The sequence below is a fragment of the Dermacentor variabilis genome, chromosome 5, assembly GCF_050947875.1.
Source record: "Dermacentor variabilis isolate Ectoservices chromosome 5, ASM5094787v1, whole genome shotgun sequence".
In the NCBI taxonomy this organism is placed as follows: domain Eukaryota; kingdom Metazoa; phylum Arthropoda; class Arachnida; order Ixodida; family Ixodidae; genus Dermacentor; species Dermacentor variabilis.
The window spans coordinates 59,355,633-59,373,633 of NC_134572.1; positions in this window are offsets into that span (position 1 = coordinate 59,355,633).

Consider the following 18,001-nt stretch of genomic DNA (forward strand, 5'->3'; position numbering starts at 1 on the left):
TTACTGTGTCATCTTCTGTTATGTAATTATATCAATAAGACAAAACCTCTCTAGATCCTGCTAATAAAATCAATGTTTATCCGCGTCTGCACGGACATTAGACATACATCGAACATGTGGGTAAATTATTTACTTCACCTTAACTTATATTGTGTTGGCATTGTGTGGTGGCGTGTGGGAAAACGTATGATTTAATAACGTACGCAGCCCATGTATAAAGGCTAAACAGCTTCCTTGGTAATCGGTTCCCATATGAATGTTGCGGCCCCACGAATTTTATGAGCCTCATTCAATACAATGGCAATCAGAAAATTTCCTACATATATATACAGACAGAGAAAGAGAGAGAGAGAGCCTATGCTGGAGTATGTTTATCTAGATCAATTACTCGTAGGAGAACCTGATCATGAGGAGGAAATTTAGAGAATAAAAATAACCAGAGGTCGAGGGTTCGACCCGCAATTTTGGTGGCATTGAATTTTGGTGCCATAACGCCGAACATAGGATTTTTCGACCCATGAGCAGTCTAAGGCTTTCGCCTTAATAATAATAATAATAATAATAATAATAATAATAATAATAATAATAATAATAATAATAATAATAATAATAATAATAATAATAATAATAATGTAGACTTAGGAAGCAAGATATGCGCAGGATCCAAATAGTATGCAGCCTGATTAATTTTCGAGGAGGACTTTGCTGCCTGCCAACTCATTTGCAGAGGCGTCCTCAGCAAACCTTACAAGCATCACCATGTTTCAGCGATATGAAGCCTCTCCAGCGTCGTTTATCTCCAGGCCAAGAAAGACGCGAGTGAAGAAAACGCAGACCTCGTCGACCGTTATCGACCTTTTCCTGTTTTCGTGCCTGCGCCTGATGGAATTTTCGCTTTGACCTTCCACTAATCAGAAATGCTTCCAACTAAAGCAGGCAGCTCGAACGTATGCCTTATTGCACAGACGAGCTGCAAACCGTTGTCAAGTTTTTTTTTTCCTTTTTTTCAAGCCAAGCGCCGACCTGTTGTGTTCCCGGTTTCCTTTCGTTGGTGGTCTACCATCTTACCTATCCCACTATACTCCCTCTCCAGTCTTCCTTCATCGCGTTCTCATTCGGCTCGACTCAGCAACACCGGTAATGACGGTAGACAAAGCTGAGGCGACATCTAAGGCACATAGAAACCAGTATAGTGAAGGCACTCTGCTATTTGCTCCTACACTAACACTTCCATATAACTATGCCTATGGGACCCGAAAATTACACTCGAACGCCTCTACAGTGAAATGACCTGTATAACGAAGGACTGATTAAGTCTCGCCTGAATTCCTCTTTCATACGCATCGTGAACGCGTCCACAACGAAGACCACTACAAAGAATTAGCCTATACACCGAGGAAATTTTGACATCCCCGATGGCTGATTTGTCGCTTTACGACCAACGCCACGTAGTGATTCGGCCACTGCCCGCTGCAGACGCCACAAAGGTGCTCTGTGCGCTAACGCAAACGGCATGCTATTGAAGAGCATGCCGATGCCAGAAGTAATCCTGCTGCACTGCTCCAGGAATTGCTTGAGTCGTACGCTGCTTCTTTCAGTGCATCTGCGGTTGCAACGGCTGACGAATACGTCGCAGTTGATGACAACGTGATGATGTAATCGCAATTGACGACCCACGACGTCTTCAAAGCCAGCTAAGGCAGAAAGGACGCCAATTTCAACGACGGCTGTGGGGATCAAAATCGTGTAAATGAACCAAAGGTTTCTGACTACAAGGAAGGCAGTAGCGGCATTCGACGATCTGCAGCTTTACCTTGCGTAACTGCTGCGTTTCTTCGCGGAGCATGCTGTCAACTTCGGTGCAATAAGGTTGGCTCCAGTTGCACATTCTGTTAGACAAACTGTTAACAGAAAGTTTAGGAACTTATTTTACAAGGTATGTATTGAATTGTTGTTAAATAAAGATTTCCTTTTGTTAAACGTGCTGAGTCTGCTGTAGTGTGAGTGGTACATTGCGCGACCATTAGAGCCAAGTGACCTGCATAGAGAAATATTCCTGAGGTCCCAAGTCCTTCTTTATATAGGCGTTTGTTTGGCTGCATTTCTTTGCATGAAGAACACCGCAGAACCGAAAGCGCTTAAAATATACACGTGAACATTTTTATATTTATCCACGCACAAACAAATTACCTATTTCTTGGCTCCGTACACACTTGTCTCACTTATGAATGAATAAATTCTTTATAGACAACAAGCCCGTTGAGCGTGTCCTTGTGCTCTTTCAAGGGAACGGCAAACTTTGTTAAAAGGTCTACCGACATGTACCGAATTAAATGCAAAGACGGTGGAAACACATAGAACCAAGCGTAGTGTCCTCTGCGAGCTGCCCTTTCTTTCCACCCTTCTTGTATTTTGCGCAGTACGTTACTTGTTCAGTATGAATCAGCTAGTTCGATATAATGTAATTCTGCATCTTAACGGGTCAGTGGAGTCAGACACCTGAACTGAAAACCGACGTATGTGCCCATAGGTTCTCATAATTTACCTATATTTAGAAAATAACAAAATCTTTGTTGAATCGATCCAGGCGTTGAGTTCACTTTTTTGCTTCGAGGTTTTCAATGCACTTGATGAAATTGAATTCTGGGGTTTTACGTGTAATACCATGATATGATTATAAGGCACACCGTAGTGGGATTAATTTTGATAACCTGGGTTATTGAACGTGCATTCAATTAACGGTACACGGGCGCTTTGATGCGAAAGCATCAAATAGTGTATTGAGTGAAAAAGCCGGCGTCTATCGGCCTCATTTTTGAACTATCAGTTGTGTCGCTCACGCTGCCCTCAAGTTGCTTTCGTACAAAAACTGTTTAACGTATTAAATGTTCACCTATACGAGGTGGTCTTACCAAATTCCTCTCTTCCCGTCGCTAAAATTTAATTTGATTACATTTTTTCGAACAATGCTAGACATTTTTCCCATCAATATCTTAATAGCATTTTGTAAGACCACCTTGCACACCTGGGTACAAAAACGTCATAGCAATTGATGCTTCTGTCGGTGAAGAAACGGCAGATGTGGCCATTGCATTGTATCACAACATTCAAATTGGTCTTTTTCCGTTCGGCTACCTGACTGCACGCCTATCTTCCAGGCAGAATTATGGAAAATCGTCTTAGCTTTACGCAAATTACCATCATGTCTGTCATCAGCCGTAATCTTAACTGATTGTCTGTCTGTGAATTCTTCACTAACCACATCCAAATTGTCAGATTCATTAGAAACATTCTATTCTGTTCTCCCAAAGACAATTACGTCTCGTTCGTTTAGTGTGCCTGCCAGGCCACAAAGGTCTAGCCTTCTACGAATATGCAAATGCACTCGCAGTAGCACCCCATAACGGTCCTATAATCCGCATTTTACCTACGTCAGTTTCATTACTACGGCGCAATTCATAATATATACCACTGCAAATAACTTCGCACAATCATCGTTGGGAAGATCTGATTTCCCGCATCTCAGTTTTCATTGGAACATCAAATGGTGCTCCTCTAGAAAAATTGAAGTAACGATTACGAGACTATGGTGCCGAGTTCCCCCACTGAACTTTTACTTCCACAAGTCTGGTCTGGCTACATCGGCCTTGTGCCCTCTACGCAATAAAAGTGAATCTGTGCAATACTTATTTTTTATATGCCACCATTTCATTATTCAAGGGGAACGTTTTTTAGAAGAACCCTTCCAAAAGCTTGGCTTGAGTTTCACTCTTCCTCTAATTCTTTCCTTTGGGGCTACCGTATAAGGTTACAGCCACAGGAACGTTTGTGAAGACCTCTGCATCTTTTTGCGTGAAACAAAAAGAATTGCATGCTATAATTCTTCTTACTACTTATTATGCTGACAAAAAATAACTTTTAGGTAATACTTAGATAACTTATAATTCATATCGGTAACAGCAGACAGTTTAAATCCCATTTGCAAGGTACTTATTTCATTTCTTCCTAACTTCCTGGAAAAAAATTAACAACAGCTTATTCACCGCCCAATTCATGGCCGATCCCCCCAGAGTGGCTTGCGCAATTTTACTAAGGAACGAGAAGAATTCTACGCACTAAAGCACTTATGTGCATAACTGTAAGCATAACCACGCGTCGGAACGCTGCGCCCGTCAGATTCTTGCGAAACCCGCTATCATTCGTAGGGAACATAAGCACCACGTCGGGTTTTAACTCTCGTCCTCAAAGGAGTGCTGACACAAAAAAAATCCATGTGGTTTTTTCTGCTTTATTAAGTAGTTAATGACCCAGTAATCATGGCACGAAACCTCATTTACTTCAGAGCGCGACACGTAATTATTTGCAGTCTTTTTTGTAGCGACCAGTCGAAGTTTCGGTTCCAGAGAGCAACGAGATGGGGCGAACGGGAGTGTAAACAAAGTGGTCACGTGTTCTCGAAAAGCCATGACGAATAGTCGTGCGACTGCCGCATCGGTCGGACGACCGCAGCCAATGACAGCGCCGGTAGCGTGAACGTCATGGCCACGTGGTAGACCCGGCGGGGCGGGGCCGGCGAGCAGGCGCCTCGCCGCTCCGATCATGTCTGTTTATTTATTTTTTTTTTTCTGGTTGAAACGCGGGCCTCTTTCGCCGCTGACGACAGCGCATAAATGGGCTACAATTTGTTTCTGACACGAAATAACTCCTAGAATGAAGTGACCTCGAAAGAGTGCGAGCTAAAAACGTTGTGCGAAATAGTAAATCGTTGGAGTGATTTCTACTCGGACGCGGTAAGCGCAGACGCGCCAGCCGCTTCGTCTGTATACGAAGCGGCTCGCCTGACTGGCCTGTTCACTCATCGCTACTAACGGCTCCGGGAAAACTAACCGTATTTTCACTTAACAGAAACATAAATGTTCAGGCATTGATTATGCTGACGAATTTAGGCGCTTTATTACGAGCTCCGGACGCATCGCAAGGACCCTCGGCCCCGGATAGACGGCCGGCGAGCTAGGCCTACATCGTCTCCCAGCGATCGCAAGCTCGCTTGGCATGCTCGTTCGCTTCTGTTGGCGCCAAAGAAATCAAAAACTGCAATTTAAGCGTGACATAACTGTGTACACGTTGTGCCGACTAACATAGGCGCTTCGTTATACGAGCTGCAAGCGATCGTGTCACAAGCGCAACCGGTGTCGGATTCGATGGGCCAGCGAGCTATGCCTGCCGGCTCTTGGCCATCGGCGGCTGTCAACGGATCCGATACTGCTAACGCGGCCTTGCGGAAACACGTCTACAGTGCTCGCACAGACGTGTTCATATTGTCATCGTTTGTATCAAACAAGATAGCTGTGCAAATACGGTTGCTTTCACTTTCTGTTCGAAGTTACGCAGGATTCCGAACTTCCACGCAGGGGCGCCGGTTATGGGCCGCCGCTCGCTCAATTGTACCACGTGTCCCGAATCGCCGCATGCGGCAAGTCGCACACGACGCGCCGTTCTACAGATCGCACGGAAAATCGCGCCATGTGTCTCGCGCTTCAGACGTGGCCAATCACTTAGCGACTCAGATATTGCGGCCGGCGATGGCGAGGACGAACCTCAACAAAACCCTCGCATCGGCCACAATCAATGGTAAGACACAACAAATCGGCGTTGAATGTTGTGGCAGCGCAGTCAAGCTGATAGTGTGGGAAATATCCCGATGGACGCGACAAAAACTGCAGTTGCAGCGACACGGAGAGCGTCCCACTACGAGCACAACACCTAGAACAAGCAACAACAGAGGAGAAGAGCACATGTAAGCCGCATGGCAGCCAACGAAAATTCGTGACGTAGCCACATGACGTAGCGTTTTCTTGGCTATTTACAATCCCGGTTGATGTCAATGTCGCGAGGTGCTCTGTATTGCGGTTCGCTGGGCGCACGTACTTTAAAATTGATTTTAAATATGTTCTAAGCGATATTCGCCGCTGATATTTTATAGACGATGTGTGTGTGACCAACCAAATCGATCTCACAAGTTATCTCGACTTCAAATTTTTGTGTCAGTGCTCCTTTAAAGCTCACGGACTGAAAGACGCGTAGTATCCTTCGTCTTCGCCCATCCTAGCTTTAAACTTCAAAGTCAAGAAGGTGATCTGTCTTCATTCCACGTTTGCAGTGATACGACCTTTTAGTTCTGTAGAGAAGCAGAATATTAAGTACATTAAAGGGGGCCCTAGTGTAAGCCAAGGTGCAAGAACAAAAGGATTACCAGCCATTACATTTGTGGTTCTTCTTTATAAGGGGCACTCGTAACAACATACGCGTCATTACGGATGCGCAACAATACGCTCACTAGAAATCCAACCCTTTCAACAATTTCAAAAAACAGCAAAACGAGTGCGCCAGATCTTTGAACACAAACCGAAAGACCCTAAATCTTAGAATAAGTCTCTCTATTCTCCTGACCCACCACCGGATTCAAATTTCCACCGCAATTTACCACCGCAATTTTCCGCCGGATTAAACAAAAAAGCTTGTTGATAAAATGGCATAAACAGGCCTGGAGTGCGGCCTGATCGCGGTGACCAGAACCAGTAACGAATTCCCTCACCAGAGCAGGATTTGCCACCCTGGTGCAGTACTTGGGCACCACCTCCTATATGAATACAACAATCAAACCCCGGTCCTCAGTCCCCAGTAGCTGCGAAGCAACAGACTACGGCGGTGGGAAGACCTGTGACGCAGCAGAGGGTGCTAAGAATCTCTGGGTCCGGACAGGCCGCCATTGGAATCTGAACCTGGCACGTTTAACGCTAGAACGTTATCTAGTGAGGCGAGTCTAGCAGTGCTATTCGATGAATTAGCGGGTAGTAAATGGTATATAATAGGGCTCAGTCAGGTTAGGAGGACTAAAGAAGCATATACAGTGCTAAAAAGCGGGCACGTCCTGTGCTACCGGGGCTTAGTGGAGAGACAAGAACTAGGAGTCGGAGTCCTGATTCGTAAGCATATAGCTGGTAACATACAAGAATTCTATAGCATTAACGAGAGAGTGGCAGGTCTTGATGTGAAACTTAATAAGAGGCATAAATTGAAGGTGCAGAGGTCTACGCCCATACATCCAGTCATGATGATCAGGAAGTCGAAAGCTTCTATGAAGACGTGTAATCGGCGATGGGTAAAGTCAAAACAAAATACACTATACTGATGGGCGACTTCAATGCCAGAGTAGGCAAGAAACAGGCTGGAGACAAGTCAGTGGCAAAGATTATAGGAATATCAGGGCTGAGTTATTAGTAGAGTTTGCAGAACAGAATAATATGCGGATAATGAATACCTTATTCTGCAAGCGGGATAACCTAAAGTGGCCGTGGAGGAGCCCGAATGGCGAGACTATAAATGAAATAGACTGCATACTCTGCGCTGACCCTGGCATCATACAAGATGTGGACGTGCTCGGCAAGGTGCGCTGCAGCGACCATAGGATGGTAAGATCTCGAATTATCCTAGACTTCAGGAGGGAACGGTAGAAACTGGTACATAAGAAGCCGTTCAATGAGTTAGCGGTAACAGGGAAAATAGAGGAATTCCAGATCAAGCTACAGAGCAAGTATTCGGCTTTAACTCGGGAAGAGGACCTTAGCGTAGAAACAATGAACGACATTCTTGTGGGCATCATTAAAGAGTCTGCAATAGAAGCCGGTGGTAAGTTCGTTAGACAGGATACCGAAAAGCTATCGGAGGAGACGAAATATCTTATTAAGAAACGCCACTGTATAAAAGCCTCTAACCCTACAGCTAGATTCGAACTAGCAGAACTTTCCAAGTTAATCAACAAGCGCAAGGTAGCTGACATAAGGAAGTATAATATGGATAGAATTGATCATGCTCTCTGGAACGGAGGAAGCATAAAAGTAGTGAAAAAGAAACTAGGAAAAGGCAAGAATCAGATGTGTGCGTTAAGAGACAAATCCGGCAATATTAGTACTAATATGGATAAAATAGTTCAAGTGGCTGAGGAGTTCTATAGAGATTTATACAGTACCAGTGGCACCCGCGAAGATAATGAAAGAGTGAATAGTCTAGAAGAATTTGACATCGCACAAGTAATGCCGGAAGAAGTAATAATATTTGGGGTTTTACGTGCCAAAACCCCTTTCTGATTATGAGGCACGCCGTAGTGGAGGACTCCGGAAATTTTGACCACCTGGGGTTCTTTAACGTGCACCTAAATCTAAGCACACGGGTGTTTTCGCATTTCGCCCCCATCGAAATGCGGCCGCCGTGGCCGGGATTCGATCCCGCGACCTCGTGCTCAGCAGCCCAACACCATAGCCACTGAGCAACCACGGCGGGTACCGGAAGAAGTAAAGAAAGCCTTGGGAGCTATGCAAAGGGGGAAGGCAGCTGGGAAGGATCAGGCTACAGCAGATTTGTTGAAGGATGGTGGGCAGATTGTTCTAAAAAAAAAACTGGCCACCCTGTATACGCAATGCCTCATGACCTCGAGCGTACCGGAGTCTTGGAAGAACGCCAATATAATCTTGATCCATAAGAAAGGGGACGGCAAAGACTCGAAAAATTATAGACCGATCGTAAAGGCTACTCAACAATAGACCATATTCGCACTATCAATCAGGTGATAGAGAAATCTGCGGAATATAACCAAACCTTATATATTGTGTTCATTGATTACGAGAGAGCGTTCGATTCAGTCGAAATCTCAGCATTCATGCAGGCATTACGGAATCAGGGTGTAGAAGAGCCATATGTGAAAATACTGAAAGATATCTATAGTGGCTCCACAGTCACCGTAGTATTCCATAAAGAAAGCAACAAAATCCCAATAAAGAAGAGCGTCAGGCAGGGAGATACGATCTCTCCAGTGCTGTTCACAGCGTGTTTACAGGAGGTATTTAGAGACCTGGATTGGGAAGAATTTGGGATAAAAGTTAAGGTAGAATACCTTAGTAACTTGCGATTCGCTGATGATATTGCCTTGCTTAGTAACTCAGGGGACCAATTGCAATGCATGCTCACTGACTTGGAGAGGCATAGCAGAAGGGTGGGTCCAAAAATTAATCTGCACAAAACTAAAGTAATGTTTAACAGTCTCGAAAGATAACAGCAATTTACAATAGGTAGCGAGAAACTGGAAGTCGTAAGGGAATACATCTACTTAGGGCAGGTAGTGACCGCGGATCCAGATCATGAGACTAAAATAATCAGAAGAATAAGAATGGGCTGGGGTGCGTTTGGCAGGCATTTTCAGATCATGAACAGCAGGTTGCCAGTATCCCTCAAGACAAAAGTGTATAACCAGCTGTGTCTTACCGGTACTCACCTTCGCTGCAGAAACCTGGAGGCTTACGAAAAGGGTTCTACTTAAATTGATCACAACGCAACGAGCTATGGAAAGAAGAATGATGGGTGTAACGTTAAGGAATAATAAGACAGCAGATTGAGTGAGGGAACGAACGCGGGTTAATGACATCTTAGTTGAAATCAAGAGAAAGAAACGGGCATGGGCAGGGCATGTAATCAGGACGGAAGATTATCGGTGATCATTAAGGATTACGGACTGGATTCCAAGTGAATGGAAGCGTAGCAGGGGGCGGGAGAAAGTTAGGTGGACGGATGAGATTAAGAAATTTGCAGGTACAACATGGGCACGATTAGCACGTGACCGGGGTAGTTGGAGAATTATGGGAGAGGCCTTTGCCCTGCAGTGGGCGTAGCCAGGATGATGATGATGTTGAAGATTATTATTATTATTATTATTATTATTATTATTATTATTATTATTATTATTATTATTATTATTATTATTATTAAAGCATACACCAAATAGGAGAAACCTACATCACTACGCCGGGATGCTAAATGTCCAACAGCAAGGAAGGCGACAAGACTGATAGTCAGCGAGAAGATGATACCTGCTTAAAAAAAACAAAGCTTCCTGCACGAGCGGTTTTGAACGGTTGGATTTTATGAAGATCTCTTTCATACGGTGTGCTGGGTCTTGCAGAGGAGCTATCTTCACTTTTTGAATCTTTCTTCTGCATCTCTGTGCTCGGCCTTTAGGATCCGGTATGCTCATGTGTGCGTGTGACTCTGTGTGTGTGTGTACGTGCGTGTGTGACTGTGTGTGTCTGTGTGTGCGTGCGTGCGTGCGTGCGTGTGTGTGTGTGTGTGTGTGTGTGTGTGTGTGTGTGTGTGCGTGCGTGCGTGCGTGCGTGCGTGCGTGCGTGTGTGTGTGTGCGTGCGTGCGTGCGTGCGTGCGTGCGTGTGCGTGCGTGTGTGTGTGTGTGTGTGTGTGTGTGTGCGTGCGTGCGTGTGTGTGTGTGTGTGTGTGTGTGTGTGTGTGTGTGTGCGTGCGTGCGTGCGTGCGTGCGTGCGCGTGCGTGTGTGTGTGTGTGTGTGTGTGTGTGTGTGTGTGTGTGTGTGTGTGTGTGTGTGTGTGTGTATGTGTGTGTGTGTGTGTGTGTGTGTGTGTGTGTGTGTGTGTGTGTGTGTGTGTGTGTGTGTGTGTGTCCAACAAAACATGGTTCGGGGTTTTATCTTACTTTCACACGCTATACGTCAATAGTAAGAGTCTGCAAATACCTCCCTATAACTCCTTGACCTCAGATACCCTGTTAAAGATCTGTTTTTCAATTATCAGCAAACCTGCACCTTTAGATTTTATTATTTTATGGTTATTCTGGTTCAATCACTGGCTCCATGTTTTTTACTGCTATCTGCTCTTTCTGAATACATGAGCTTACTTTAACACCCTTGTGCTGCCGCTGTTATGCCGCTAGCAGAAAGCTTGCTGTTTCTTTTTTTTTCGCTGTGAATAAACGTTTTTTTCCAATAACGGTATCAAAACATTAGACCATCTAACTACATCCCTAAATACTCCAGCCACCCATCTATTTGGGAGATGGAACCGGAGCTCCATCTGTCGGAAGCCATACAAAACTGACACCAGGAGCGCCGACCCTCCGAGACTGCAGGATGGATGCAAGCATCGAGGTTACAAATAACCTTCTGAAGGGGCAGTCGTTGCAGCCGCCTGCAACAAGTGCATAATAATTCACGCTGTTCAGCGTCCAACTGAAGGGCACCAGTGGTCACCGGATTCATTTTTTACGAATTGAGTAGGGGTGCAAGAATGTTTGAAATTTGGAATATGAATCGAATGGTTCCTGCTATTGCATCCGTGTTCGATTCGCGAATTCACTGTTCAGAGTTGACGAATATTCGTTTTTTTTTTTTTCAAATATATGGGGCCTATAAACACTCACTTAAACCTCGAGAGAGACAGAACGGTGAAAGTGAGGACTGATCCGAATGATTACACTCCATAATATCTCAGCTTGTGGCGAAGTGGCACCTAGCGAACGCATGAGTCATGCAGACAACTCCTCAGTAATTTATAGAGTCATTCAATAAGAATGGCTCGCTTTTAAGCAGTTTGTAGTGATTTTTTTTCGTATCGATAATTTATATAGTTATTCAGTAAGAATGGCTCACTTTTAAGCAGTTCATAGTGATTTTTCTCCCGACTTATGCGGGTAGTCTCATTATGTTCACATCCCTTTAAAACAGTATGTGCTGCTCTAGTTATGTCATAAACTTATGTCTGACGTTCGCTTATCAGTCGTTGATCTGGCCCTTCTGTCAGGAATTGTAATGCATTTGGGGTGGAGAAGAACCCTAGGAACTGAAGATGACGAACACCACCACCACCACAACCACCACCACCACCATCAGCATCATCCATGCTTCACGCAAGACGACGCTGAAGTTACCATTCAGAGCACTGCCCGGCGTAATTGCTTTATTTGCCTGTTCCGGACGGCAAAGCTCATTTTACATCGTCAAAAAATCTGATCAACTTAAGCAATCTTTTTCAAGGCCTTGTGCATTCGACAGAAGGAAAGTCAAGATGGGAAGATAGTCTCCCGCATATTTTCTAGTAGGTTTCTTTTTTATTCTACAGTAAATCATATCGCGTTCTTTTTTTTTCTTTTTTTTTTTCGTAACACGATTCGAACCAGCTTGCACCACATGCAGAAATTAATTATTGGCTGCGAAAATTACGTGAAAAGAAAACTATTGTTTGACCACTGATGACGAAACGCGGCACATTGAACATACATCAAGACATTATAAGTGCATTTAGTAAAGTGGCCGTGTTCAGCAAATACTCCGCAAATTATCGGTGAACAAGAGCCTCATTTGGTAATCATAGGGTTCAAATGATCTGTAGCCACTCTATCACACAACCAGTAAAAAAAAATCTCGTACGCGAATGTGCCCACCGCCACTGAGAGGGGTTATATTGTTTCAATATTCTTTTATTGCAGGGAAGCGTGCAACAAGGAGACATGACAAGTGATGCTCAGATGGTTGCTTGTTTTTCATATAAAGGAAACGCATACGAATCTTTTAATGTAGTTTCAGACGAGGCGTCCAATTCTCCGTCTGCTACCCATGGTAAGGTTAAGTCTGTTCGGTGTCGCGCTCTTGGTGCCTTTCCAACGCCACATGCCTTTGTACAGCAATAGTACGAGCCATAGCTGGCGAATGTGATTCGTTTACGGCATTTAACATCCCAGGTCCGCACGGTAGCTATGAGGGACACAGGGACGTAAAGCTCCGGGTTAATGTTCATAACTTTAGGTTCTTTACTGTGGCCTCAATGCTCAGTGCACGAGCATTCTCGTATTGCGCTCCCAACGTAACGTGGCCTCTGTGACCATGGGTATAGGTAATCACGCATCGCCAATATAGGAACGGCCTGCTTTCTTTTATGCCAGTACATTGGTGTTGAAGATCTGGCATAACGGAGAGAAGACGGTTGATGCACCATTCATCGGCGACTAGCTTGGACACCAAGGCAAGGAGTCTAGAAGTATGGGTGCTCGTAGACAGTCAAGAACCTATTGAAACAGGGTGAGCATGCGTGCACAAGCTCAGGCGCGTTTCCAGACTCGCTAGCGGTCTCAGAGAAGCAGAAATGCCCTAACTGGCGGCGGGCTCATGCATTCTTGTTTCAGCCACCGCCTCACGCGTACACTCAGCTAAGCACTCAAAAAGGTAAATATGCCTATGTACTCCTAAATACGTCCATTTAAAAAGCAAATACTCCTAAATACGTCCACTGATGCTCGCTGACACGGAACGCGACAGCAGATGTGAGACGCGTACTTCGCGTTTCGAATTACAAAACCGAACATGTTATATAGCCGCCACGTCAGTTGCCTGCCAAATTGTGTAGAAAAAGTACAGTGTGGTACAGTATGTTGCAAATATTCATAGCGTCGCTTTTGTTAGTTCTCGAAATTGCGGCGAGTACAAGAGCGTCTCTGTAGATTCTGTACTCCTGAAGCTACAGCTGGCTTTTCCAGCAAGGCTCGTTTACGTGAAGTCGAAGATACCCATTCTTCTGCTCTTATTATAGGCTCTCAAAGTGCCGTTCGCAAGTGTGGCCTGCAAAAGCAGAAACCCTGTTCCATCCTGCGTTCTTTTCGAACAACCTCGCTGAACTCCAACTTTTAGCACATTGCGGTTGGGTATGACAGCCACCATCATAGCTCCTAGCAATCACCATTCATATTAATGCCTTTTCTTTGCATTTATATCGATAGCTATCACTCATGCGCTTTCTTCTAACTGTTGAGAGCCCGTTAATATCGTCTGCAGTATTTGGCAGAGAATTGTTGGTAATAAGGTCACGTGGACAAGTCCCTAGTATGTCGGCCTATAGCTTTTTTTTCCTTCGGAGAACAAAAATGGTTATGTTATAAGTGGGCGTGCATACAACACAACCGAGCTAAGCAGGTTTCAAACAAACCTGGTTTCAAAGAAATATAGTTCCCTACTAATTAGTTGCTACAAAAGCACGCAAAGTTCTCTGTGGCAATACTTTACTAAAGAAAGCGTATTGGACTACATTTTACATTTCCGGCGTACATCGGCACCACGTCACCCGGAATATGGGCGTCTGTTTTACATGGGACAATAACCGCATTGTTATTACGGACAGTCGGCAGATCATGGTGTATGCGCTTTAGCAGATTACGTATTAACAAATTCGCTCTGATTTGCAGGATCGTCATCACGCAAAGTGTTGGCACCGACATCACTCACCCAGTATATACGTCAGAATTGTGAGTCGTGTGGGTGTCATTTTAGTGTGCTGAATTTTTCGTAACTTGTTTATGTATTTCGATGGTTTTCACATTCAGTATACTAAACAATAAGATTACGCGAGGCAAAGACTCATCCCTTTAATTGCTCACTCACGCGTTCACTGTGGGAACATGTAATTTGCGTCTAATCTCTCATCAGAACATCCGACTTTTCGGACGCTAAGGCAATCGTGCTGATAAATCAGTAAAGCCTACATGAGAGATAACATCCTAACAAAAGAAAGGGCAAAGGTGGACGCACGACGAAACAAAAAGAAAGTTAGCGATCGGGATGCTCACTTATATAATGAAGATAAATTGGGCCTCTGTGGAAGCAGCACTTCAATGTAAAGCACGATGCGTCTGCTGAGCCGACATGTTGAGAGCGCAGCGGACGGTGTGGTATCATATTTCAATGCTTGACGGGCGCAACACGTGCCTTGGGCACGCTGTCACAAGTACTGCAGTCTGGCGGCATTGTTAGCCGACGGCTGCAAATCAGCGATAACGCGAAATGGGATTGATTGATTGATTGATTGATTGATTGATTGATTGATTGATTGATTGATTGATTGATTGATTGATTGATTGATTGATTGTGTTTAACGTGCCATAGCAACACTGGGGTTAGAAGAACCGCCGTAGTGGAGGACTACGGCGCGAGTTTCACCACCTGGGGTTTTTTCACCTGCATACAAATTTAAGTACAAGAGTGTTTCTTCCCTTTCGCACCGACCAGAAGCCGCTACCGCAGCGAGGAATCGCACCCGTGACTTCGTGCTATGCTGCAGAATCACTGAGCTACCAGAGCGAGTACACCGGAAGTGTTTCTACGCGGACTGCTCGGAATATTAAAAATTGTGGTTTCGAAACAAAAATGTAATTATTACCAGCCAAACATGACAGCAGCGCCATCGACACAATGAGCACCAATACGATTGCCCCAAAAAATGATAGATTAACATTTTCATTAATGACATTATGGGGCATGTTGTAGTTGGGAATGCAAGTCAGCTATAGTACTCAGAACATAACCTTTTGCTACAAACTCTGTACGTTAGAGCAGTTTCAAGGAATGAGTACTCAAAATCCGCAGATATTGTGTATATTTCTCATCCAGCTAATACCTGTCACAATATACAAAAAAATATGCAGTACGGAAAACCGGAACTGGAACCACAATGTATTTCGTGGCACATTTTGAGTTCGTGTTTCACGAAACTGGTGCTATAGGCACAAAATTTCTTGCAGAAGGTGGCGTTCTGAGCACTAGTTGACATCAATCAATCAATTACACTCTGGCCTCTTAAGTCAATAATTTTATACGTGAATGAGTAATTTTCTGCCGATTAATAAATGCGTTCACGATCACAGCATAAGTTGTGATTTCTGCGACTGCTACGAAGCTTGTTCTGCAAACGTTATCATAGTCATAGCTAAGTTTTCTTTATTTTTACAGGGAGGGGTGGATAGTCAGGAGGAGGAGGCTGTATCTAGTTCAGCTGCTCCTGATAAGGCGTCCGACTTTCAGCTGTGGTTTCTACGCCTCTGAATGCAGCAATGCAAATTCACAAAGTTAATCACGAAGGAGTCGCTTACAAGTTTTGCTGTGCTCAAATGGCGAAAGCAGTGGACTCTTGCGTAGGTTTCTCAATTTGCGTGGAAACAATTTGGTTCGCTTAAGCAAGATATTTTCGCTACTCCGCTTTCAATAAGATTGAAAGTGTAGCCTCGATCTCTCCTACTAACTAATACAAAAAATGCTACTGCACTCGTAGCTTAGAAGGGTGACAGAGGAATGATATAGGCTGGGTAATGTGATTTTTTTTTAAGTTGAAGTTGAAGTTCAAGTTCAAGTTTAATCAAAATAGGAAAAGTACACAGGAAATATTGTGCAGGACATCTAAATCCCTCGCTCAAGGCTAGTTGGGCTAGGGATTCAATATCTTCAATATCTTGAAGAGAATTTCAATATCTTGCAGAGGTACGTTATGTAAAGAAGGTAATAAGACGACAGCAAGCAAACACAAGCCGTTCAATTTGCTTCTGAATAAAACAAAACTGCGCAACCGGTTTCGTGTGCATTCTGAACTGTTCAATTTGCGACAAAGAGCGAGCAGTCGAACACTATCTACAGATAAACATAAGCGTTGCTGAGCAACCTGATAAGTTTGTAGGTAATATTCCATCATTGAGAGTGCCTCCGCATAGAGCCCTGGCATGCACGTGCACTTACAGAGGCCCACGGATGAGGCGGCGCCATCTACTTTGCTTTGCACAAAGGCCCTCGCGATACAGATTGGTCATCAAGTCTCGGAGTCCATGTGAATCTGTCGGGCTGGAAGAAAGGTGGCGCTCAAGCTTCGAAATCGATCGGTAGGCTTTCCTTTTCGTGGCGGATGGACTGGTTTTTTAGGGCTCCGTGGCGGCGACGAAATTATAAGGCTTGGTGCATGCTTTGAGCTTGCTTCTATTTTTGATTTGCTGTTTTATTTTAGCCTTTAAATAATGATTGGGTAGTTTTTTTTACTCTTTTTTGTGTGCACTGGTGTGTTTCGTGTACATTTAGTTCTGCAGGATACTCAGAGCGTCCTTTCGCGCCACGTGCTTCAGCACGTGCAGCCGGGTGGCACTGAAGTCTTTATAGCCTTTAAATAGTAGCTTGGACGTGGCAAGACTAATATCTATTAGTGGTTTTACTCTGTGTGTGTCGGTAGGAAAGTGAGAGCGTGGCCGCGTGGTTGAACATGTGCGAAAACGCGTCATACCTTAAGTCTCTGCATCATTGATTGCTTTCAAAACATTGGTGAGAATTACTTTAAGACATTTTAAGGATTTAGATCCCGTGCGTATCGCTTTTTTCCAGAAGGCACGTGCTCTGCATTCTTACAGTATTGTAGTATTATAGTATTTGCATTAGAAAAAGCCGTGCAATACATGGCAAGAAAGCCGGGAAAGCGGGCAGTTTGCGGGGGGGTCCCTCAAGGCAGATGAGGGGAATAATGAGAATGGAGAGGGAATCGAGTCAATCGGCACACACTGTGATGTCGATGCTAGGTTGAAGAAAATGGAAGGTTTCCAGGAAGAGCTTTTCAAACAGGTTGAAGAGCTCATAAATTAGCTAAATAGGGAGCGTGATGGACGGAGGGTAGTCGAAAAAGACTTGAAGCAGCCGAGCAAAAGCTGAACAGGGCCAAACGAGAATGGTCGTGACTATGGAACTCAGTTCCCGGACGTGACAGGAGAGTGAGTGCCAGCAAAGTACGTGGAATACGTGCGACATGGTGAGGGGTTAGCCGGACAGAACGACACCTACCTTGAGGCCGCCACGCGGAAAAAGTAGGAGCGCATGGGTCATGCCCCTTGTCAATTCCGAATCACGCGGAAAAGGCCAAAGGGAAGCAGGGAGAGGTAGGGGAGAGTGAAATGGTGATTATCGCCGGCAACTAAACCTGACTAGGTGGTCAGAATCAATTGTGGAGAGGATGGAATGCGATAAAAGAGTGGTGGTAGGGACATTTCCAGGGCGGACGCTCGGTTCTGTCATGGAACGAGCAAAAGCCAAGCTCGCGAAAAATGCCCATGTGCGCCACCTTGTCGTAGTAGCAGGTGGGCTAAATGACGTCCTAAACAGGAAAGTGACAGGACTAGCCCAGCGGTTGGCCAAACGGGTGGACGACTTGCGCGAGCTGTCTCCTCAGGTACAGATAGTGGTGTGCACAGTGCCGGAGGTGCCTGTACATGACAGTCACGTATAAAGAGCCGTAGTGGCTGCTAAGGAGGCGATATGGAAAATAAGCCGAGAGAAAGGCTTCGAGGTTATCGAACTAAATAGG